This window comes from Phasianus colchicus, chromosome 3, assembly GCF_987193195.1.
Source record: "Phasianus colchicus chromosome 3, bPhaCol1.hap1.1, whole genome shotgun sequence".
Lineage (NCBI taxonomy): Eukaryota > Metazoa > Chordata > Aves > Galliformes > Phasianidae > Phasianus > Phasianus colchicus.
The window spans coordinates 55,302,501-55,329,351 of NC_143438.1; the positions used below are offsets into that span (position 1 = coordinate 55,302,501).

Below are 26,851 nucleotides of genomic sequence, written 5' to 3' on the forward strand. Positions count from 1 at the left end.
TACCATAACCTTTCTACACTCTTTTTATGTCACCATAATTCTGACTGATTTGTCCACCATTGGACAATGCCTAAAAAATCCTTCCTAGAAAGCAGCTGCATGAGAGACTAAAAGGAAAAGAATTACGAGTGACTGAAAACATTAAATATTGAAAAAAAAAGTTAAATCTCCTTTAATAATATAAATATTGGAATGTACATATTAATTATTTTAATAATACTTACATTAATTAATTAAAATTGAATTTTAACATTTCTACTGAAAAATGATGACATTTAAAATTATCCTCTTGCAAAAAGGAAAAAAAGATAGCAGAATGCCTAAGAAGCAGGTCTAAAATTATTTATTTCACTGAACAAGTAATTAATTTATAAATAAAATAAAGGTAGGAAATCCCTCTAACTTCTCCTTACTCCTTAGAAAAAAACTGTAAGCATGAGTAAGAGAGAAATTAGGACCTGCAATCAAAATAACTCATGCTTTGTAATCAGACACATGGACTATACAATTAACAAAATGATTGTCAGCATCTAAAATAATTTTCTGAGTAAAAATATAAAACTGTGGTGCATTCTTTGGTTGTATGTTTGTAACAATCTGAACTTAGAAACATAATAGTAGTAGAAGAATCTAGGAAAACATGTCTTTCATCTGTACAATCTTCAGTGTTCATCCAACCAGCAAACAGTTCAGAGAACGTTTCCATTCCTTGAATGTAGATTACAATTTTAAATTGGCAAAGTACGTCACTAGTGAATGCCCCTTATTCCAGCATGTATCCAACCTATGGACAGAACATAAAGGAAGATTTTTTGTAATCCGTTCCTTCTAATTCACAGTGTGATAGCACAGTAAGCTAAACAAACAAACAAAAAACAATATGTAGAATGTTTTTTAAGAAAAGGAAGGGCAAAGTAGAGCAAAGTTCAGGAATAGTGGACATTATTAAGGGATTATTTAAAAACTTTTCATATTTTCAGTGAACATTGGTTACTTAATAATTAGCGTTTTAAAGTTGGGCAATTAGATTGACACTGTGTTGAATCACCAAATCAGAGGCAAGGCACCACTTGCAGCTGCTTGAAACGGGAAGCTGTGAAACTCTCTTGTCTTCATAAAAAAGAACATTTGTGAATGTCTGTCTCAAAAGGAACAATAGAGATATAGATGCATAACACACTTGACAACAGGAACTGATGCTGCAGAACAATTACTGAAGCCAGTAGGGAAGGAATTGTAACTGAAATGCCATCAGATTGCAAGTCATAAATATATTCAGTCATAAATATATTTATGGCTTAGCTATTACAGTAGTAATGCAAGCACAGTAGTGGCAAGGCAAGACAGACTTTGAAATGTACATAGATGTGACTCCATACACATAAATGTAGAAGGTCAGTGGAAGCTACAAAATTTGCAGTGAGTTAAAAAAAGAAAATAAAAATCATAGAATCATAGAAACACAGAGTGGCCTGGGTTGAAAAAGACCTCAAAGATCAACTAGTTTCAATGCCCCTGCTGAGGACAAGGTTGTCAACCACTAGACTAGTCTGCGCAGAGCCACAGCCTGGCCTTGAATGCCTCCAGGGATGTGGCATCCAAAACCTCCTTGGGCAAACCTGTTCCAGTGTGCCACCATCCTCTAAGTGAAAAACTTCCTCCTAATATCTAACCTAAATCTCCTCTGTCTCAGTTTAAAACCATTCCCCTTGTACTATCACTATCCACTCATGTAAACAGTCATTCCTCCTCCTATTTATACACTCCCTTCAAGTACTGGAACGCCACACTGAGGTCTCCCTGGAGCCTTCTCTTCTCCAAGCTAAACAAGCCCAGTTCCCTAAACCTCTCCTCGTAGGAGAGGTGCTCCAGCTCTCTGATCATCTTAGTGGCCCTTCTCTGGACCATCTCCAAGAGTTCTGTGTCTGTCTTGTACTGGGAGCCCCAGGCCTGGACGCAGTACTCTAGATGGAGCCTCACAAGAGCTGAGTAGAGGGGGGCAATCACCTCCCTCTCCCTGCTGGCCATTCCTCTTTTAATGCAGCCCAGAACACAGTTGGCCTTCTGAGCTGAAAGCGCACACTGTTGGCTCATGTCCAGCTTCTCCCATGTCCTTCTCTCCAGGGCTACTCTCAAGGAATTCTTCTCCGGCCTGTATAAATACCTGGGATTGTCCCGGCCCAAGTGCAACACCCTGCACTTGGCCTTGTTGAACCTCATTAGTTTTGCATGGGTCCACTTCAACCTGTTCAGGTCCCTTCGGATGGCTTCCCTTCCCTCCCATGTATTGAATACTTTATGTCCTGCATTTGAATCTGTGCTGCTTCTACAAAGCCATCATTAAGTTCTATGCAAGTCAAAGTTGCATCTTAATAGCTGATGTTCAGTGAGCAGCTAAGGTCCTATAAGACTCCTCCTATAAGCTCCTCCTATAAGAAGGAGACATCACAGATTGGATGTCATGAATATTAAGAGTAGCACTAGAATGTAGTGGAATTTAATTTGGAAGTCAGGGCCTTTCTCCTAGCTGCTCCAATCTGTAGACACAACTACAGCACATATTCTCAGGGTGAAAATTGCTATTAGTTTGTTGGGAAATATTTTCAAAGCAGCATGCTGAAGTATAGCACAACTGGTCAAAGGCCATCATGCAAACTTTCCTGATATTTGTCTGGGGTGAGAACTCAGTGCACATCTACTGAGACTTTGCAATATCAGGATGTGCCTCTGTGACATACTGATACCTCACTGTTAACATAGAGGTCAAAGCAGGGTTTTGATTGTTGCCAAAAAATGTCCAAGTGTTTCAATCCAAAGTAATTTTTCACTCTGAATTTTGGGGCAGAAGCACCTCAAAAAACACCTATTGCTTAGTAGTTTCTGACTGTTAAGAATAAATCCCTATATGTCACAGGGAACCCAACATTAGCAATACAGAAAAAGGTGATAATTTTGAATTCTGTAATATTGTCGCTATAGAAAGCAAATCCCCAACCACATTAGAAGGATTTGATATAAATTATACAAAATGGCTGTGGAAACCATTCTGAGTTAGGAAATAGAGAAATATAAAGGAATATATATATATATACATACATACGTGTAACCATATCTGTGCATGAGTGTCTGTGTGTGCTACTCACTAGCTTATGTCAAAATGACTTGTTTTACCTTTGTTACATGTTGTAATGTTAGTAGCGCTTTTTTGGAAACCATGCTTTTCCCTGAGAGCAATAGCTATGTGTGGTTTATTGGAACAGTCAAATTGTGCAACCATCTATGACATTACAATTTCCTGCTCAGTAATAATGACTATTATGACAGAAAATACTAAGCATGAAAATCCCCAGCTGTTAAAGAGCAGTGGAATTAGGGAACTTGCTCCAGAGAATAAATGTATTCATGTCAAAAATCTTTTTTTCTTTTTTAATGACATTTTGTAAAAAAAACATTTGATCCAAATCCAAGAGACAGCAGCCATCTCAGCCACAATTTTCTTTTGCATATTAGATCATCAGCAGATCACAGTAAGCAGCAGACTAGTTGAATTAATTTTATTTTCGTTTCTGAGCTAGAGCACTCTTCTGCAGATAAACTTGCTGATTATCAATCACTGCAGCACTCCCAGGTTTTTCAGAGTCTACTGAATTGCTTATTATGGTTTGCTTCTTCACGAGAGTGGAATACAGGTAAAATCTGAATTTCATAGATATATATCTATGTAGCAATTTTTTGCTTTTTTTTTTTTTTTTTTTTTTCCATTGACAACAGCTACTTGAAGGTACAGATGCGGAAGAAAAGCAAATAATTCTGAATTTAAATATGTACATAAAGAAGAAGCTATAGTTTCATGATACCCTTTACTTCTCATTATTCCTTTTCCTTCTTTGTGCAATCAATGGCAGTCCCTTTTCAAAAGAAAGAAATTATGGATGGACAGGTGCCTGCAAACAATACAAATGAAGCCCTAGTCTGAAGAGCAGCAGGGAACCACAACTGACAGTCAGTGGACCACAGACTGGATGAGTAACTGCATTTTTGGCAAATGCCATCCTCTTCTAAGTGATATTTAAAATCTATACAAAAGAAAGAGAATTAAAGTCATAAGGAGAAATGTCTGACGAGAACATTTCTACAGAAGTGCAAGATCCCACAAGAAAAAATGGTGCAAAAAAACAAAAACAAAAACAAAAAAAAAAAAAAAAAAAAACCAGGACATTAAATTCTTGACTTTGAGTCCTTAAGTCAACACTAGTGGAAAGACAACCATATATATTTTCTTTTTTCATAGGAAATTTTTTCAGCCTTTTTGGCAGTGAATAAGAAACAAGAATCACCTACATTAAAAAAAATAAAAATAAAATCAAAAGATGTTACCTCCCTCCCTACCCCCAAAAAGTCAAAACCAACCTCTAGCAAAAAGCCAGTATGATGTCTTTGTCTTGTTTATATTACCAGATATATGTGTGTTTATTCTCAGAAAATGAAATGCAAATTGCTTGAATGCTTTTGGTTTATAAGGCTCATGTTGGACTCGTGTTTGGCAGTACTGTCAGGTGGTTTTTTTTTCATTATTTTTTCCATAAGTACTGTGCAATGTATTCCATATAAATCACATGCCACACATACTCATTTTTGTTAATCCTCTCTAGTTGGTGGAGGACAATAAGAACTTTACATTCCCTTTGGAAAAAAAAAAAAAAAATGCCTCTGATTTAATAAGAACATACCTTAAAGCCAATGTTCCTTATCCTTTACTGCAGCTTGTGTAACAACTTTATCTGCCTATTAAGAATGTACCTTCCTAAGACATTACTCTCAAACTGGAACATATCATAACGTATTTTCACCTTTAAAAACTGGTTTAGATCTGCAGACAAACGGGCAGAGGGGAGGGGAAGTATCTAATGCCATTTTGCTACATAATACATGTATGTGAACTTTAGGCAAGGCTTTAGGAAGATTGTATTACCATCTTTCTATCCTGTCATTTGTTCCCCTTCCCCAGTGACATAACACTTCCACATTCAGACAATTGCAGCATTGTGGTGCCAGTTACTACAGGTTTTCAGCCAGAGGAATGAAACTGTGTTGCTGTGAAACCTCTGATTCAGTATGTACTTAAGCTAGGCTGCACCAGGCCAGGCCTTGACTTTGTAGCTGGTTCATACTAAACGCAAGTGCTGCAGTGCAGTTTGCAATTCATAGAGGCAAAAAAAAAAAAAAAAAAAAAAAAAAAAAAAAAAAAAAAAGACCAGTGACTCAGTTCTTATTTTAAATCAAGAACACAACAATTTCATCAAGGTTCCATTTTGGGGTAAAAAATTAAGATGTGGTTCTAGAGAGACATATATATGTCGCTTTTGTTTTCTTTACCATTTTCACCTGGGAGTTATTTAATCAGTTTATAATATTATTAGTCCCAGAATATCAGAAATGACTAAATGTGACTGTCAGCCACTGAACATCAAACAAAGCAGAGCACAGGATGGAGTTTTTAATAGTATATTGTGACAAGAGTAATATTCTGAAACACTGACATCTCGTGGCATACTTTAGAAGTAACAACCTTGAGAGAAATGAGGTACTTTTCTTAAGGAAGATCAAGCAGAACTGATGATGTGAAAAAAACTTAACATACTTGAATATTGTCACTGTCATTTAAAAAAAGAAAATTGATAGATTTGATTTCTAGTTATATAATTAAAATAATAAAATAGACTTAGCTTCACAAAATGCTAGGATAAATGATAGAGTGAGCAATGCTAAGATGAAATAGTTAAGTCTGTTTTGTAATTTCTTAGGAACTATTCTTCTGTTAAAAGTATTAATAAGTTGGGTGGCCATTTACGTAAACACTATTGGATATGCAATGTCAAAAATTATGTTAGTAACAAGTCAAATAACAAGTAACAAGTAACAAGTGAAATAACCCTCATAGAAACCTTTACAGTGCTCTTGAAATGTATACATTTTTGTCACTATGTTAAAACGATGGTGTATATAGGAAGAAGAAGAAAATAATTTCCCTAGCACCTATAGTGAGGAAGGTGGCATTGCTCCTAAGCCAGTCCCAGAAGAAAATCCACCTATAAAAACCTTACTTCATCTCCCAAAAGACATAAGCATGATTTCTGAAACTTAAAGAATTTTAAGGTCTTTTTTTCCACTGCTCTATTATTCAGGCTATTCCTGGCATTCAGGCAAGTACTCTCTTCTAACATTTAGTCAATATCAAATACCTTTATTTTTTTGTGATTGCTATCACTGGTATATCTCTTAAAGGCATTTGTTCTTAATCCTCAAATACATTACAGTTGATATTGACCATAAAGAATGAACAAATTCCTTACAGACGCTTAAAATCAATTTTTATTTGGTTTTAAAACCTGACTACCTGCACTTTCATTAACCGTGATTATCTCTCTAATGGTGACATTTAGAAAATCCTGTTGAAAAAGCACAAAGAATTCATTTTAGACAATCCAATATTTCCTCTCTCCTCTCCATTTTGCCAGTCTTGTCTTTCACCAATAGGCGCCTAAGAAAGGATTTCTCATTTGGCTCACTTAATTCTAGTTGTGATGCTACTGTTAAGTCAACAACCTATTGTCAGAAATTGGTTTGAGACAGAAACCAGAAAGATATCGAGTATGGATTGCACTCAGAGTAAGTGTTCAGCATCATTCACTGTGTATAACTCAAGTTCAATGTTAAAGGGAAAACATAAAGACAGATTACAAAGCAAAACCAGAAGAACAAACAGGTTCTGGTTGTATCAGTTCTAGTGCACTTTATGAGCCCGATATTGCAACATTAGTTTTGCCAACAGCAATCATTTCTGTTTTGCTGTATTCTGGAATTTTTTGTGCCATATGGAGAAATGAAAGATCGGAGCAAGCATCTAAAGGCAAATTGTTTTAAGTAAAACTGAATAGGATTCTTTAAATGCTGAAGTGAAGACGGAATGACTTGAAGTGCAACCAATGCTATCAGCACTGGAGAGATCTAATTTTCAACAGTCACTTCATATTATAGACTAGGAGTGCCCCAGATTTGTCACTGTCACCAGAAAATGCAGAAGTTGTAGTTATAAAAGTCGCTTTCTTTTATTTGTCTATGATTGTCAGGAAGACTGGGAATCATGCTCTCATGGAAGAACTTAATCCCTATGATCCTTACTTTCAAGATATCTAAGATATACCTCAGAAAAGCATAGAAGATATACAAGTTGGTAAATTATCTGCCAAAAGGAAATGTTGAGAACTACCGAGCTATAAAAAACATTTTGCCTTCACACAGACATCCTTAACATACACAAACATCCAGCTAATTTCAGGAAGTAAAAGTTCTGCTTTAGAAGAGTCTCCATTTTTAGATATGGTGCTATAGAAACATCTCTATTTTGGCTATTTTGCTCTTCAAGTAGGAAATGCTGTTCAAACTTGTTCAAAAAGAACAACAAACAAAACATTCTCAGAGACTAGAACTTTCTAGGTTGCGTATCAGGATGGAAAATGCGAGAACTGAGTGTGCTATATCAAAACTTAGGAATACAAGAGCACTTAACATTTTTTTTCCTTAAACATAGACATATAATCATAAATAGACCAATATTTTGAATCTATTGTCCACAGTCCTTCTCAGCAAGATGCATGATCTTTAAAAACTGTAATTTAATTTTGGTTGTTTGTTTTTGTTGTTTTTGTTTTTGTTTTTGTTTTTTCTCAGATGCTTTTTACTGCTATATCTGGAAAAGATAAGCTTCATTTTACAGACTGTATCTCTTATTTCTTTGTATATATACTCTCAGAACTACGTCTTCTCTCAGAGGGAGGAAATGATTTCAAGATTTTTTTCCCTCAGCTTTTCTCTCCACTTAGAAAGTGAACTTTGCATTCTGTGCAAAATGTCATATATTACAAATCCTAGCAGACCACATAAACACTTAACACTGACTGAGAAGAAACAAACATTAAGCATTCTGATGAGCCTTCTTCAAAGTTCAATGTATCCACCAGAGTTTAAGTAGATTAAACACCTACAGTGATTCTGTTCTTTGCATTACTGCTCCAATTTTCAAGTATATTTGAAATTTTGACTTTATAGTAAAAGTAAAACTGGTAATGGTGAAGATCTAGTGACAGATAACAGAGACGATTTAGATTATGTGAGGCAAATGCGCTTAGATCCCCATGGTTGGATGAGATTCTAAGATTTGTACACGGTTGCGAGAAGACTATCTCAACCAGAATGGGTGATCTTGACAACAGGAAGTACTGAAATGTGGCCTTTTTCAAGAAAGGCAAGGAGAAATACAGGTCAGCACAATTTCAGTCTCTGGGAAGATCAAAGTGCAAACTACTGGCAAGAGAATCTTTTCCATGAATCATCCCATTGAACCTCTGAATTCCTGGCTGCCATGGGTCCAGAGACTACACTATCTATCTACCAGCCTAGAAAAATGCAAAGGGAGCATGTTTAGAAATAACTCCCAAAATGAAAGCTATTCAGTGCAGAGGGAAAAGCTGAGAAACGTAGGGATTTCACTGAATCTGAAAAGAAAAATAGAGATGTGAAAATTAAACATAAATATATGGGAATACACTGAGAGTCTGGAGAAAGAAGTTTTTTGTTTTGTTTTGTTTTGTTTTTTTAGCTGAAAATGTAAGGAATGAGAAAAAAAGGTCTGAGATGATTGCAAACTGGACTACTTGGAAAATATTAGCAAAAATAATGACTACTTTAACAATGTACACAAGCACTGAAAAAGAGAACACATCTGTTGCTTTGCTGGAACTCTTTCATATCCACTAATTTTCTCTATGTCCTGCAAATCTTCCAGGTGACTTGACTGGAAAGGTAGATGTTGTTTGAGGTACCCTTTAATCTGGATTTCAATAATGCAGAACTACTGTCATTCACAGTTGACTGCCAACTGTTCAAGCTGGGAGAAAGTGCAGTAGCATAATGAAAAATTCAATATAAATACATTTATCTCAATTTATTCCCTCTACTTATTTTGAATCTATAGAAAAAGGCTATGTATGAATTGTTGAGAAAGAGGCTTGTGGATTTGTGTCCATGAATGGTGTGTTGAGAACACTGCTTGAATAAACGCACTGAAAAATCAAAAGCACGTTTCATTACAGTAAGTCCAATATTACAAATTTCTTATTTATAGAATATGGCTTTTTGTTCTAACTCTATATTTTCCTTCTTTAAAGGCTGAAAATATGAAGTAAATATTGATGTTTGGACAACTAATAATAAAAGAAAATAAAAATATATGTAAAAAAAAGATGTAGGCATAAAAGGCCTGTCTTTACTCTGAGAAAAGATGAGGAAAAAAAAAACAACAACTTAATAATGAAATGAAAAATACCTCAAACTATTCAATTATTTCTATAGTTGCTCCTGCTAAATAGTCTTTCTCAGTAAAGCAAGTTAAATATTATGCTATAAGGAAATTATCTCACCTACCTGCAGGTGAGCTCAGAGTTTTACACGTTTAACAGTTTTCTGATGTGAACTCTGTAGAATGAGATGGACTGGAAGGGCTTCTCTTCATAGGAAACCAGAATGATTGTCTTAGACATATTCAGTAGCAAATAATTTACATAAATATCACTATGATCCAGCCCTCATAATACTCCAAGACATAGAATCAGAGCCTGAGTATATGAATTGCTAAGACTCAGGTTTTCTGGATTCCTAGATACTTATCTTCTATTGAAGAGATTTAAACAGAAGGCATCAGGAAATGCTGAAACTCCTTCAGGCTTGATTAAAGTAAGTGCTGAGGTTCATTTCAAGTTAGTGGTAAATTTGGTCCTCAGCATGTCTTCTCATAACTTTAACTTCTAAGTTTTAAAACTCACTCTTTCTCATATAACAGTTCATCATGAAATGCCTTTGCATAATATGTTCATTCTGATTTGTTTTCTGGTGCAAGATAATCAGCAAAAGTTCTTAAACATTTATGAAATATATTCATTGTTTCTTTTCTTTTAAAGCTATTTAATGTAATTATGTCCTAAAAGAAATAAAGTATACTTCCAATATCAAACACTGATAAATTATTAAAAAGTGAAAAAAATAATTAAACTTCACTATAAAAATTAAAAAGGGCATACATATATACATAACTGTATGGCTTCCCACTATATTTGGACTGCTATTTTTATTTTTTTCTGTTGGCTTCCTAAGATCACTTACAGAAGTGTTTATGAGTACATTATATGTTCCAATCAGTTTAATTACAGCAGTATTAATCCTTTCTTCTCCTCCCCCTCTTTCCAAACTCTAATTATAAGATACTTTCAGTGTTATTACTGCATGATATTCAGAAAGTTCACAGTGCTTCACCTGTGCACAGCTGTTTTCCTCCTTGGCTTGTCTTTCAGATGGAGCATCTATGGCAGGAAGCATCTCATCTCCTTAATGATGTGGGCTTTGACCAGGAGCTGTTTGGAGTAAACTCTTCTATTTTAAGAGTGTCTAAGTACACAAAACACTTCATTCAAATAATTCCTATGGTAGCATATTTCGACATCTCTAGTTATGGATTTGATTAAAATATTTCTTACCAAAGCATCGTTGAGTATCAGGTAGATGCTTAATTTGAAGTTGTTTAAAATACAGAAGATTTGGTAAGTACATCATTAGTGAGTTATCATTCCCAACGCAGGAGAGAAAAAAGGTTCAGAAATCTGTTAAGTAATTAAGGATTGATTACATACATCTAGTATGTTCCTTAGCCTATACAGAGCATTGTTACAGAATTTTTTGAGTGATTCACATCTCTTTGCTGTACAATTGGTTCTAGTGAAAACTGTGAGTTCACCTGAGAAGCAGAATGAACACAAAGTTTCTAATTTAAAATCTTACGATTTATTCTCAACAGCTGTAATGAATGATTGATAACATTAATTGCGGGCTCTAAAGAAACATAATATTTGATTTTGAAAAGCAAGTTTAAGAGAATAATTAACAACCTTGGGTTTGAACGGGTAGTTTCAAAATAAAGTTGAAAATCAGACAGAAAATTTAACACTGGGTAATTTTATTTGAGTAATGAAACAGTTCAGAAATATCTCCAGAGGAGACTCCACAACCTCCCTGGGCAGCCTATTCCAGTGCTCCGTCACCCTTCACTGTGAAGAAATTCCTTCACATATTGGTGCAAAACTTCCTATGCTTCATTTTGTGGCTGTTTTCCCTTGTCCTATCACCACAAACCACTGAAAAGAGTCTGGCCTCATCCCTTTGCCTCCTGCACTTTAGAAATTTATAGACATTGATCAGATCCCATAAAGATCACAGAAATATTTTTTTCTACAGTATGATTTCAATTATTTGTACACTTTGGTTATATTTTCTAACATAATAACGGTATAATAATAGTTTTATTTTAAACACAAGTTGATGTTTTAAAAACTTTCACACTCAGAATAATTCAGCTATTCAGAATAATTTGCACTGCCATTTCTGTTTACCTTTCTGTTATACAAGATATCTCATTATGATTAACCATTATTTACTAAAAGTTCCAACATCTAAAGTTAACTGTTTAATAATAAGAACACATTTACTATCTCCAGGACTACTTAAAAAAATAACTCAGGATAACTCCAACAAGTTTTTAACTAAAAACCTTTTTCTTCTGAAAAGAAATAGAAACAAAAAGGATGCTTCTTGAGGGCTCGGAGTTTTTTTGTTGTTGTTATTTGTGGGGGCCTTTTTTGTTTGTTTGTTTTCTAATTCTTCACAAGAGAAAAGTATGGTCAGACTGAAGCACTAATTATTGCTCCTTAACCCAAATCTGACAATCAGTAGACCCACACCTTGAGAGCAAAATGTCCCATGAGGAATTGAATGGTGTCTTATGAGCAGGGGTGTTTTAGCCTGCAGCTGCTGACAAGGTTACTATCTCTGCTGCTCCCTCAACCCTCCACACTCAGATGCCTGACCTGTTTGTCAATTAGCTTTTAAACTGTTGTCATTAAGAGCACAGCATTTTACAACTTACCAAAAGTAGGAATGATTTCTCTTAAAATTCTGTGTTGTAATTGATACTCATAGATCTGTCCACTGCAGATAGGTCAGACAGCTAGAACTGTAACTATCAGCATCTCAGATAGAAACTAAGACAGTTATTCTCCTTTGTCTGTCAGAAAGAGGATCCTTCATACAATTTTCATATTTAGAAGAAGGAAGGTCAAAATTAAAGAAAAGTAGGAAACCATGAAGAGGAAAAAGTCCTTTTTCCACACATGACCGGTTCAAGAACATTGCATAACAAGTATTACAAGGGCAGTACAGAAGCTTTTATTTTAAATGAAGGGAATGATTAAGATTATCCACTAAAGATGATTTCAGAATAAATATGTTTTTTTCTCTTCTGTAGAATTTTACTTTTCTCTTTATTTTCAAGTATTAGAGAGTGGTTATAGAGATTAAAAAAAACTAAATGAATTATTTCAGTATTGTGGGGCTAAGACTATGGATCAACAATAACACAAAGTAATTATCTGGAACTTCTAACCTCCACAATAGTAGCAGAAGATACAGAACTCCTCATAAAAGCCAAGTTTACTTTCAGTTAAAGAAAAAAAAAAAAAATCAGATTACTCTTAGAGTAAGCAGTGAAGAAACGTCCCCTCTTCACGTTTCCTACACTGGTCTAGTATTTAACTACTTTCATCACCAGGGCATTGTGTCCTTGTTTCAGACTGCATCTGCCTAATTTTTATTTGTAACACTTGGATTAAAAGCTGGGATGTAATTCCCTGCAGCAAGTGACTATAAGAAATGATCCATCCATACTGACTCTCTGTTAATGAGCAGAACCAGCTGAGCTTCATAAACCTCAATTATAAAAACTGTTTTCCAGTACCTGCATTACAGTTCAATGCAAAACTTCTTTGAATTGCAGCTAACAAAGTTGGACTCCATGTTCTGGCAAGAGTTTTACCAGTGCTGTATTCAGTGAGAAAAATCATTCCCCAACTTCTTGTTTTAAGACAAATAATATTTTATTAGAGCAATTTAATCAGGCAATTATAATTCTTCTAAGTATTACATTTTTCAGAGTGCCTACTTCACCACTATGTGCATCATCCACAGCCACTGAAAACTCAAAGTATCATTGTCTATTCCACTGAATTAGGATAAAAGAGGCATTCCTTAAGAGCTAGGACTAGCACACTTTACTGCTCCATTACTAACTTTAATAAAGCTGTCTGCAAGCTGTTTTGTAATTGTCTCCAATTTATGGGAGGGAGAGGAGGTTCTTTTAATATCTGTATACCCGGCCTGAGATTAAGAAACAACAGTTCATATGTTGGTCCGACCAGTTTATTACAGATCTTAATTAGGGAGATGGGGAAGGGGAGGACAGACGCTATTATGAATTGGAGTAATGGGGAAGGGAAGGAGGGTGATAGAAAAGATAGGAAAGAAGAAGCAAGGAGTCTTTAGAGGAAGCAAGAGGGAAATAGTCACCACCATGGATCCAGCGTGGTTCGTAGTTCAGTCACTGATCTTCAGTAGTGGTGGGTCGTCAGGCATTGTTGTTCTGTTGACAATTATGACAACAGTGACCATGGCAATGATGGCCTCTTTTCAATGGTTCCAAAGTGGTCAAGTCAGCTGTCTTTGGAGTGACAGCTGAAATCCAAAGTGGTTGAGTCAGCTATCCTTGGAGTGGCAGCTTCTGACTTTGCAGTCTCAGCAGAAACTCCTTTGTTCCTATCTTCCTGGCCTTGCCAGCAGATAAGAGGGAGCAGGGAGGCACCAACATGTATCTTGCCTTCACAGGATACAATGGCATCATCCCCCAGTTTCCCATAGCAAGCTGGAGTTATTTAGTCACATGTTAGATCTTTTGCCAGTAAACACTCCTGAGCACTCTCTTCCAGAGGCAAACAGCTAAAATTGTCCACACAGCGATGTTGATTGCCACAAGGCAACATCTCCTAGACAAGTCAGTCTTATTACAAGAAATACCTCAGAAAGCAAGCTTTGAGCCAAAAAACAAAGCAGGATTCTCACAGTAATTTATCCACTCTCATATCTGAACATTATCAATTCTGAATTAATGGGACATCTTGATCAGTAAAGCCCTATTGGCTTTACAAAGCAAACTTGTAGCTTTGGGTTCACTTAACAACACTTTTTTTTTTTTTTTTAATCTGTCTTTTAAATAACTACAGCTCAATTTTGTTACAGAGCAAGCTTGTAAAATAGGCATTTGTGTTTGCATGTATCTGGGTATTTAAAGGTGCTCTTTTATTAATTTCTGTTTGATAATTATAGTGTATTTGTATACAGAAGAGAGATGTTTATTTTACTTACGAAGCAAGGACTGGGAAAAAAAATATTTGATAGAGGTAAAACAAGTAAAAAACAATCAGATCAAGTATCTTTGCAAGATCACTGAATTATCTGTAATTAGGAGAGAAGCAGTTTCACAAAGCAAACAGAAAATTTGTGTGTATAGATCACAGCATGAAAACAACTTAGAACGTAATGCTTCCTTAGCTGAAATACTCTGCTAGGTTGTGCAGGAAAGAAGTTTCTGTTACGCAGAAATATTTTCAACAGATCACAGCTTACACCAAGTAAAGCTTCTTTATCATTGCTATGAAATATGTTGCTAATCCTCAACTGTTTTCCAGTAGATTAACGTCACCTCTATACAACTAGTGACTGTTTTAATATAATCCTTTAGAATAAAAATTAGAAAGCAAGAACAATCACAACTGTCCTGAAATAGGGAATACCAATGATAAAAAGAAATGCATGCATTTCAGTGGAATACATACAATTGTAACTGTTTTTAACATAAATTTTATGATTACTGTTTTTCCTAAAGAAAGTAAAATAGATCCCATGTACCCACTCAACAGCAATCAGTGAATTCTGATAAGAACAACCAGAAGAAAAATGTTTCAACTCAGTGTTGCAGATCAGACTCATCTTTGTTCATAACAGACAGAAATAAAAGAAAGGGTGACTCACTATTTGCTGTTCCTTGACTATGTGATGGGAATATTTCTTATTTGGAATTTGTGAAGAAATCTCAGTTATTCCAAAAATACTAGATGACTCCTAAGCATAAAACTGGATTCTACTTATTTTAGAGAACAGTGCAAAATTAGCATGGATTTTCCTCATTTGATATGAGGAAAAAAAAAAAAAATCACAATTGTCAATGTAGCAGCTTGACAGTGCAAAACAAATCCCTAGATGGAATAGTAGGAGGAGAAAAGGCTATAAATATATTAATTTGGAAAACAAATATCACTAGTTCATATCACTTCAGCTTGCATCTGAAGACATCTCAGATCACTTCTTGTTATTACTCAAACAGCAAACTGACCAAATCCTGTCTTTACCTTGAGTTCCTTTGTTCTGAGGCCTTTTGCCAAAAAGCATCTTTGTCCTTGATATGGATAATAAGTTTATATCCTCTCTTATTTTATTTGTAAGTAGTTACTGGTCAGATTGTAGCTATCATATCCACTCTGGAGATGGCTCTTCTCTGTCTCTGTCAACAGCTAAAGGCCCAACAAGTCAGTTCCACAAATGCTTAGATTTTTCCACCAACTTTCTTGTTCAGCAGTATTAGGAAATAGGTATCACTTTGTTTTCTAAAGAAATAGAAGATTGCAGCTATACTCTTGTGTTTCTGTAGCACTGGTTTACACCCTGGAAAGTATACATCCAATCTCTTCCACTCCTTTTCCCTATTTACAGTGTGAACTGGCTTCCTAGCATGTGGCTCTAATTTCAGTTTCTTATCTTTAGCTGTTTTGCTGTTCTGATCCATCAGTTACTAACAATCAAAGAAAAAAATCCTAAAATTATCTTTCCAGTCATGCTTACCACAGTTTATCTGTTTGAGTACATAACCATTATTTAGTTTTCCTTGCGTATTACATTTAAACTTCACTTTTAGATCCCTGTAGCACTCTACTTGTCTTTGACTCTTGATTTACGCAGCAGTATAGGACTAGAAGCCCACTTTCCCCCTTCACAAACATCTGTTTCTCTATTATTCTTCAGAGTCCAATGAATAATGAATTAATGCCTTCCTCAAGCAAACTCATAATTATCCTCTACCATTTTCTTTTAAATATTATTTCAAGAGTTATGAGCATTGAAATTTGCAAAGCAAACATTATTTTTGGCCTACAGTGAAGATGATTATAGTTTGATTTATATTAAAAGAATTCAGTAGAAAGCACTTGAGTCCCTCATCAATCAAAGTGAGATTTCAGAATCAAGCTATAATTTTACTTTAACAAATATGGACATACCTGTATTTAAAACCTGTACTTAGAGAACTATCTGCTACATTTTGCAATTTGCAGTATGTACTGATTTAATGTCAAAACACGCATGCACACTAATATTTAGTATAATAACAATTGTCCTTAAGAGCAACCTGTACTCTTACACATGGAAGACACAGTGCTGACAGTTTCTTCTTACTAAGGAGGTTAAAGAAAACTAGAGCCTTGATACCAGGTATTTATGAATATTTTGTGTCCAGAAGTTTCTTAGGACATGAACAGAAGAGAAACTATTCACACAAAAGATTTTACCAAATAAAAATGATGTTTGGACACACAAGAGAGAAAATCAGCTCCCTGACCCTCAGCTGTCCTTTCAAATAAGTCCACCACAAGAGAACATCAAATAGTAAAACATGAGTAAATAATAGAGAAGAAAAGCAAAAATTAATAGGATCCAGATGGCATCATAGGAAAAGAAATATGAATCAGTATTTTGCACTGAGTCACATTGCTGCCATGCAACTCCACTGGTGGTAGCTCTCTGCACAAATAAGTAGAAGGGTAGGGTATAGACTAAATATTAAATATAAAAAATATTATATTGCTTCTATCATTACATTCTCCTGAAAACAGTCTGATATCTACCAAACTCATGTGCTAAATTATTGAATGAACACATTTTCTACTCTCTCTGGAATTAAGAATATGAATATTAAAGAATATTACTGACAATAATTTTGGCAAAAGTTAGCATCATATACCACTGATAGGATCATTTATTCCCTGCTATCAAAAAAAAAAAAAAAAAAAAAAAAAAAAATCTCACAAAGGTTCCCATTCTCATTTACTTTCTGGTTCTTTCCAAATTCATGTAATGGCTTGTGACCAAGACTCATTTCTGCCTTCTGTAACATCTTTCATACAACCAGAGAGGCAGGCACTGTCTGACACTGAAGTTTAAGAAGCATTTCCTCTCCTGTTATTTTGCTCTTTTAAGTGTAACTAGAATACTTTTAAGTGAGACTAGAAAAAAAGCAATAAATTATTATACGTTTGTGTTTTACATGCACATATGAATCCATATTGTTCTTTTCATATACGCAAATAAAGAGAAGCAGAGAAGCAAATGAGAGATGTGCTAGACAAATATATACAGAAAATAAGAACAGTCTTTATGAAGGGTAGATATCAAATTATTATAAAATCATTATGCAAATTATTTTCCTTTCTGAAGAGAGAAGCTAATCTGTTGTGTAACTTGTCTGTTAAGCTTGGCTATCTAAACAGCAAAGCTGAAAGGACCATTACTACAACAACAGTACACATCCACATTTATGGTTCAGACAAAAACAGAAGCATTACTGAGTGTAAAATAGCAAATAAGGAGATATATTTGAGCATGAGAGATGGCTGAAAATCTTATTTTTATGAAAAGGTGCAGAGTATAAGACATGTAGATGCATTTGCTACATAGATAGATGCAGTTTCTCACACAGTATATAAAAAGTCTCATCCCAAAGTAAATAAATTATACTAAAAAGAGGAGAAGGAAAGAAATAAAATTAATCTTGCTTTTGTTATAATGCAATAAATTATACAAACTTACCATAAGTCAACTAATTTCACTCAGGAAATACCAGGAATGAAAAATTTCAAGTGATTATCCCGAAAGGAAAGCTTTCTTGAGTATTTTTTTCTGAAAGATTTTTGAGAACTTTCTCCTGTGAGGTACCAAACTTGACAGTATATTCATGTCAGTCAGTACTCTCAGCCAACTTGCACATTCTCACATCATTAAGCTGCCACGGTTCTTTCAATAACATCAGTTTTTCAGCTTTATGGCACTAAAAAGAAACATTTGATTTAAGATATTTCTAGTTAAAAGAAGATGAGCAAAATATCTCTGAACCATGTACCAAGGGATGGATTGACAAAACTGCAATCCACTTCAAATATATTTTAAAGCTGTAAGCAAAATATTATAGTGTTCTGCATCAATATGTACAGATCATTTTTTCCATTCCCCAAAGGACTGCTTCTGGAGCTATCCTTTCACTATAAAACTGTTCAGTAAAACTTTGGCTCCATGGATATGGCTTACAAGCATTCTTTATAGATTTTTCTGAATCTGATGGGAAATGAAGAGCTACTAACATTCAGCAGATATTGTAGTTTCCTCTTTACATTTCTCACAAGGTACTGGAATATGAGAGTAAGGATGAATGTGAATATCTAGAGTCAGTAACCTGTGGAATAGAGAGTATAATTTTAACCAGCAACAAGAAGAACAGTGCAATGAAAGCTTTTGTAGAGATTACATGGACAGTGTCCAACTTCTTAAACTAAAATTAGGCTGAGGAGTCTTATCCTAATTTTATCTCCCATTCCAGAGATTTGATTGACCATCTTATTTAAGTAAACCATAATTAATAATCACTTGGCAAAAATTATATAAGTAAGAGTATTTAAATTCCTTTTTTTAATAGTAGAAGATTTTAAGAAAGCTGTTTACACTTAATGAATAAAATGCACTTGTTCAAATAAGGCACCACATTAAAATACTTATTTTTTCCTTAAACTTCCAGCGATAACTGGAAAAAAGATAAATACTGATCTGAGATTTAAAAAAAGGCATGATTGAAATTAAAATGAGTTGCAGGAATACTGCAGGAATTTCTCTACATCCAGATCCCTACTCACTCTGAAAAATGCTTTTCAAGGAAGATAACAATGTGTAAAATGTTTTAAAAGTTCTCTCTTCATCTGCAAAAACAAAACAGACAAAAAATAAAGGAAGAAGCTTCACGCTAAAATCTAGCAACAAAGGCTTAGTTAAAAACACCAACTTCAAGTAATACCCAAAATCAGAATGGTAGAACTTTGACTTAAGAACCAGGCGTAGGTTCTAGCTACTGAAAATAGAAATAATATATATGAAAAAATAAATAAATAAAGGAAAATATGTAGAGGAAACTGAAAAAATATTTACTTTAAAAATAGCGATTAAGATAGAACATTAATATATTACTTCTACAACTATTGACGATTTTGTTGGAATGCATATAAAAATAATATTTAAAAAGGTCTTTCTTTGCAGTGTTATAGCACTTTTTTCATTACTTGAGGAAACAGACTTCCCAGAAAAGCCAAGGAATTACATTTTTTTGCATTAGTAAATGCAGATCATTCCCATCAAATCTTATCCCTAGAATCCTAATGAATAAGTACCACATTGTTAAGCGTACATTTTGGGAAGCTACTGCATTACTCTATGTCTTGTTCCTGTCTCTGGCCTTCAACACTGAAAAAGTCTTTGTTTGAATCCACGTTGTTCAAGCAGGAAACTGGGATCCTTTGCAGCTCTATTACTTGCTCTATTTTTCAGTTTCTCTGTGGTCTTGAAATGCATTTAACTTACTACTTTGTTTCTATTTCTATAAAAGGCAACAATTAAATACCTATTTCAAAAAGATAGCTTAACGATGAGTTAATTTTTACAAGATTATTTTATGAATATAAAGCCCTATATAACTACTAATTATATTAGCTTGCTGCTAGGCTCTGAGTGTTAAATACACACTGAGAAAGAAGAAAGCTGAGAAAGTAGTTATAGGAAGAACATAAGAAACAAAAAGAAAAAGAAGAATATGAGTGCAATCAGGTATATCCACCTCTCATTCTCAGTAGTTTCTGTGGAATCCAATCTTGCAGATTACTGAGATAAAATGACATTTTTTTCAATAGTTATTGCAAACAATTTTCTGAAAGCAAACTAGCTTCTGAGAAAAAAAGTATTGACATATTGTTTTTAACAAATTTTTGCTATGCTTTCTGGTGTTTCACTAACTCACCCAGCTATTGTTCTGGGCATCCCACTTCCACCTTCCATCTTCTTCTGCACTTGAGCTTCAACAGGAGATCCTTGTTTATCCATCTTGGCCTTCTGCCACAATTGATTTTCAGAGCATAGTAAAAACTGCCCCTGCACTTTGAGGAGGATATCCTTGGAGATGAAGCCCTTTACACTCAAGGGAGGAGAAGGGACAGAAGCGGAAAGAAAAAGAATTTTTTGGAAATGAAAATGGAGTCTAAACGATGTTGTGGAGATAATCACAAATAGCTGTCTCCAGCCCTAAATCTCACAGTAAAATTGTATTGGGCAAGCTTTTGTTCTTAAGTAAATTAAAGACTGAACTTCTGACAAAAACTGTGAAAAATCATTATAATTGACTTAAGTGGAGGACAATTATTTGTAGTTCCAGATTTTAATTTAATTTTAAGTTTATACAGAAGTTAAACCTTTACAAGGATTTCAGTCACTTAATAACCTTCTCTGGCTTTGAAACAAAGACAAATTGTTTTCTCATTACTCAAAGAAAATATTCCACTGACAATAAAAATATCAAGCCCTTGTTGAAGTTTTCTTGAAAGCTTTAATTTAGTGTACTTTAATATAAAATTGATATGCTTTCCACTTTAAATATGTACTCTTTTAATCTATCTGTTCTCAAGAACAGTGAGATAAAGATCTTCATATGAATATTTATTTTGTGTCAAGACAATAAAAAAATAATTACTTTTATGTTGAGAAACTCAAGCTGAATAGTTTGGGTTTTGAGATCTCCAAATGGTTATGGTTTAGGAAGTCATACTACCTTTTTTAACTCTAACCTAGGCAAAGATGTATTCCAGATAATTTCCAATTATGTGACTTCCAACTTTGATTACAAACCTTGAAATTTATTGGCAATCTATTTATCCATACCATAGATGTTCAATTAAGATAATGTGAAAGTAGAATTACAAATTTGCCCTGATCGTCCAATCATTTGAGCCAACAATGTGCTATCACAGCCCAGAAAGCCAACCATATCGCTGACTGTATTGCTTTCAAAGAAGTGGGGCCAGCAGGTCAAAGGAAGTGATCCTGTCCCTATACTCTGCGCTTTTGAGACCTCATCTGGAGTACTGTGTCCAGACGTGGAGTCTTCTGTACAGAAGGGGAACAGAGCTATTGAAGTGTTTCCAGACACAGGTCACACAGACAGTCCAAGGGATGGAACACTACCCCTAAGAGGACAGGCTCTCTCAGCTGGGGCTGTTTGGCCTGGGGGAAAGGCAGTTTCAGAGAGACCTAACAGAGGCCTTTCAGTATCTAAAGGAGAGTGATAAGAAAGAAGGGGACAGATGGGGGACAGCTCAAGAGATTTTCTGTCTCTTGTGATAGGACAAGGGGAAATAGTTTCAAAAATATAAGAGGAAGATTTAGATTAGATTTTTTTTTTTTTTTTTTTTTTTTTTTACAGTAAGTTTGGTGAGGCACTGTAATAGGTCAGCCGTGGATGCCCCTTCCCTGGACACATTCAAGGTTAGGCTGGATGATGCTCTGAGCAATCTGATGTAGCTACAGATGTCCGTGTTCATTGCAGGGCAGCTGGGCTAGATTATATTTAAAGGCATCTTCTAACTCAAACGATTCTTTGATTCTATGACTTCTTAATCTGTTACAGTACTCCTCCTGGCTAGTGAATTGATTTGTCATTTCTCATGCAAATCTTATGACTGTGTATGAAGAACAAAAAAAATAGTGTAGTACCAAATTTGTTGATTTTTTTTGTGATGTGAAACATCAGCAATAATTCCACTCATTCCCCCATGTACTTAAAAATATAACTTCCTGTGATGGGAGACTGAAGTTTCTTTTGTCTTATAATGTATTTGAGCCACCTGTTTTTTTCAGATAACAATTCAGCCTGAAATTAGGAAAATGGTAAGTGATGGACACCCTTTAATAGTTAGCAAAATTAATATTAAAATAGGTATTAAAAAAAAATCAAAAAACAATTCTGTAGCTGATGTGTCAAAATGTTATATTCTATCATCTGCATTCCAGCATTTGTCCTAACAAATTCACCACCTTCTGTTCTGAAATATGAGTGAAAGGAGGAGAATGTTTTTAAAACCGACAGTGGGAAGAGTTAGGTTAGATATTAAGAAGAAATTCTTTACTCAGAGGGTGGTGAGGCACTGGGACAGGCTGCCCAGAAAAGCTGTTTTATCAAAGTTTTGTCAAATTAAAACAACAGTGGTCTTTCTAATAATTTATTTTTGTCATCTATGGAAATTTGTAGCTGACTGTTAATGCACATATGAATCTCAGGATAAAGCTTAACAAAATCTTGCAAAGATTAAGTAATCCAGTACTGTAAGTTATAATACTGTAAGAACTAAAATTTACAGACTTAAAAAATAATATTCCAGAGGATTCAGTAGTGGGATAAAAACAAACTTATTTGGCGGCTTTAAAAAAAAACCTATAAGAGGGCAATAACATTTTTTTTTATATAAATGCATGAAAGTGTTCCTTTATATCTCTCACCCTCCCTCTAATCCCTTGAGCCAAAGATGCACTGTAGTCCACTACCAAAGAAAAAATAATACTGTAAGTTCTCCTTAAATACACTTTAAACCGCCTTTGTGCTTTGGTTAAAATACTAGATCTATAGAGTTCTGCCTAAGAAGTGCTTCAGAAAATAAAGCTGATGCCACGCAAAACATGGTTATACTTTGTGTTTGATATTGCTATGATCTAAAAGGAAATGGCCTCCATATTTCAGATACTCCTTCAAGAATATAGTACAAACAAAAGATAAGGTGTACTGAGATTGTATAATCCACAGCATGAGAAAGTGCCTCCATCATATCCTGATGGCAGAGCAAAGTAAAATCTAGGTATACATACATCCTTGCTGATGGCAGTTTGTGAAAACAAAGGAAAAGCTGGTGTTCATCTTAAACAGTGGTCCTTTTAGGTGAAGGAACTGAAACCCCAGCACACACAGTAGGATACAGCATGGACCTGGCATGGCAGTTGCTGGGCACCATACTGTGACTGGATGAGATGACACTGACTTTCATCATACCAGCCTGTACAGTGGTAGGTTTTGGATATGTGACTAAAACAACACTGATAACACACCAGTGTCTGGAATTTGCTGAACAGTGCTTATGTAACACCAAGACTTTTTCTTTCTTCATTCTGTCCCTATACTTCCGTGAGTATGCTGGGATGAGAGTAAAAATGAGGAGTGAAACAGCAAGAAAATGTAGCATGAATTGGCCAAAGGGACATTCCATATTTCATGACCTTGTGCTCCACCATAAAAGCTCAGGGAAAGAAGGAGGAAGTGGGGATGTTTGTACTTACAGTTCTTGCCTTCCAAGTAACCAGTAACACCTGCTGAGGTTCTGCTTTCTAGAAAGTGGCTAAATTTCAATCTGCCTGTAAGAAGTACATTTCTGCTTCAGCTGTGTGCCGTTTTTGCTTTCACTATCAAACCACTATTATCTTGATCTACAGTTTTTCACATGTTCTTAACTTTTTCTTCCCATCTTGCAGGAGAGGGGAATTGCTGAACATCTATGTGGCTGTTTAACAGCTGCCCAGGTTGACCCCACCACAAAGCCTTCCTTGCTAGGCCACGGCCTAATATTCACAACAGAACTTCTTAGGATCTCTGTGCTAAATGAAAGATGACTTTGAATACAGGTGAAAGAAGAATGAAGAAATTTTTTTTCCAGTCCAATGCAATGAAGTCTCTACTAATTGAAAGGAAATTTTCTGATCTAAGTACCAAACTGTGAATCCATTACCAAATGAATACAGGATATGGAGACAAAGATACATCCTTATGTATATTTAGATACTTACTGTTCCTCATATTGATTGAATTTTAGGGGTTTCAGCATTTTCTGATTTTTTTTTTTTTTAAATACGTGACAATTTAAAAGCTTTTGTACAGATACCTGACTGCCTCGTTGTACCCTGACGGAGCATGTAAACAGAAAAAGCAGGTCACCAAAATTAGGAACAGGACTTACTCCTACAATCAAGTAGAAAGGTGAATACTAGATTACAAAGAGGAAACAAGAGTCCCCTTCATCGAGGAAAGAGTCCCTACAAAAGACTGAGGAGTTACCGTTAAAAATAGTAAATGAACAAACAAAGACTACAAAATAGAAGTTCAGAGACATAAACTACTTAGTTCAAAAGAAAACAATGCTCAAGAGGAACATTTTTTTTTTTTCCTGAAATTACCAATAGTAAGTACTGTGCTTCCTGGTAATTATAGTGGTTTGCTGCAGGGTAATTACGCTCTCTCATAAAGTTTCAACAGTAAGAGTGAAATTGACTAAAGGCTGTAGCTCCAGAATTAAGTTTGTCTCACAGCATTAATTAGGGGAAGAACTTGCAGGTACATATGTTTATGCTTCAAGGTCTGCCAGTCAAATTCTTTTTCAGAAACCCTTATACCCAAGGAGACATAAAAAAGTTATAATAATAAGTTTCCTGTAGGTCACTACATTTACACTGCTACACTGCACTAAATCCAGTAGATTATAACAGACAGTTCTACAATAGCAAATTACATCTTGTCTTAAAAATATAAGCAGAACATTCAGCAGCTGCAATGTGATTCACTGAATTTATGCAAGCCATAAAGAAGATAAAAGCTCATTACTAAGTATTTCTACTTACACATATTATCCCTGTTTTATAAAAATGGAAAAACAGAAAAAAAACATTTCTCTCAAAAGCATAAGTTTCTGATGCTATTAAGGCTTTGCTTGAAGAACAGAAGACAACAAAATTCAAGCTTTTCACTTCTTAAGGGCTACTAGGAAATACCTGACTCCTGAGTAGGAAATATAAAACTCAAGCAAGCAGTCATAGAATTAGCATATCAAATCAAAGGGACATTCAAAACAATGTGCTGTATGAAACATGCAGACAGAAGAGAGTTGCAAGACTGCTACAAGTCAGTGTCCTATAGGATGCTACAGAGAAAGTGTGCTCACTGCTACGTATTTTCACTTACTGAAGGATTAAATAGAGCAGCTTTTATGTTGCTTAAGCAGGTTCAAAAAAAAATAATCTGAAGTATTATCTCATGGCTCAAGTACAATGAATTAAATAATAATTCATAATGTACAGTTAGATATCTTATTATTTGCATCATTTTATCATTGATAGATCCTCATGATGGAGAAGTCAGGTGTGTATGAAAACAATGACATAGATGTTGTCTGCCCTGAAGAACTTGTATTCTAAATTTGTCTAGTTTTTCCTCTATCACTTTTAGTATAATGACCAAAAACAGAGTTGACTGTAATAATTCCTTATACTTTTTCACTCCAAAGACTTGATCATCCTATATAATTTAAATATACACAGCCTTTACTTTAAAGGCAAATAAGCAGGTAGTTATGTAAAAAACAAAAAAGCCCGTAACATTACTTGAGAGCATAAACTTCACATAGGAGCATGTGGGAAGTATATGAAAGTTACTATTGTGCTGTTTTAAACTTAAAGGTACATTCCATTCTATGAAACGTGCATTTAAATTGGTCAGAGAGTGCATTAGTAGATAGTGTTTATAAAAAGTCTTTCTTCAGAGAAAACTAAGGAGCAGATGTATAACATTAAGCAGAAGTCCTGGAAAGGGTATGTGCAGCAGGATGTTAAATGAAGTAAGTGACTGAAAAAAAAACAATCAGGCAGCCATCTCAATGCTAATAGTATGCTTGGTGATTTTGAATAATTAACTTTATTAGCACCATGGAAATGAGAACATTACATGCAGAGCTGACTGCAGTTACCATATGTCAGACTGCCACCTGATGTGGTGATACTTCACAGTATTCATACGTTAAAGAGCATACTGCAGGGAAACAGGTTTATGGAATAATTCCACAAACAGCAGAGCACCCAAGGTGTAATTACATAGTAACAGAGGGTGTATCTGGAACAGATATGCAATACACAGAGTTTGAATAGATCACCTCATGTGCTCCCTGCTCAGAGTATGGTAAGGGGGTAACTGAACACCTCTGTACCAGTACTACAGTGCACTATGAGAACATAAACAACAGATAGAACATCAGGTAAGTTCACTGAAAAAAAAAAAATCAGTTTCAGGAGTGATGAGAAGAAATGATAAAGACTAAAAGTTCAGTTAAATATTGAAAGTTCAGGAAAAAGTGGAAAGATAATGGAGAAATCTAAGTCTGGATGAATTAAGTAACGTGCTTTAACAAGGCAGAGCATGAGATACAAAAAAGAACTAAAAGGTATAGAGCTTTCAATTTTTTTATTTTTTTTTTTTAAAGACCTTCAAATTTAGTTGTGCATCATTTAAGAAAATAGCATTAATTTTCAGCTTTCCATTCATTATGTTTTTTTCTCAAATGTTTTGTAGCACCTGTACTGTGTTGGTAAAAGATCACTGCATCTAACATGTAATCAAAATATTGTAGACACCTCCACTCAGAATATCCGAACAAGTAAGGTACTATGCGATTATGATGATTACGTATCTGATTGATTATATGTTTATAAATATGTATAGGGAGATGAACAGTATTTCCCAAGTAGACACAAGCCAATATTTGCATAATGACTTCAGTAAATAAGATAAAATTTAATGTGTTATGTAGAATTCCTGCTGTCTTCAAACACAGAAATACCAGGAGTAGAAATCAGAGAG

At 34.8% G+C, this 26,851-nt stretch overlaps 1 long non-coding RNA gene across 3 annotated transcripts in view; it reads right to left on the reverse strand.

Annotated features, from left to right (window-relative positions):
- Positions 1-13,741, reverse strand: part of LOC116242187 (uncharacterized) — a 21,801-nt gene extending 8,060 nt beyond the window's left edge. The window contains exon 1 of one of the 3 annotated variants that reach the window (XR_016465172.1): positions 13,510-13,741. This is a non-coding gene — a long non-coding RNA (uncharacterized LOC116242187). Of the gene's footprint in view, positions 1-13,506 lie in introns of all 3 variants that reach the window. The other 2 variants (XR_004169683.2, XR_004169682.2) reach the window with 2 other exon arrangements.
- Positions 13,742-26,851: the final 13,110 nt, after the last annotated feature.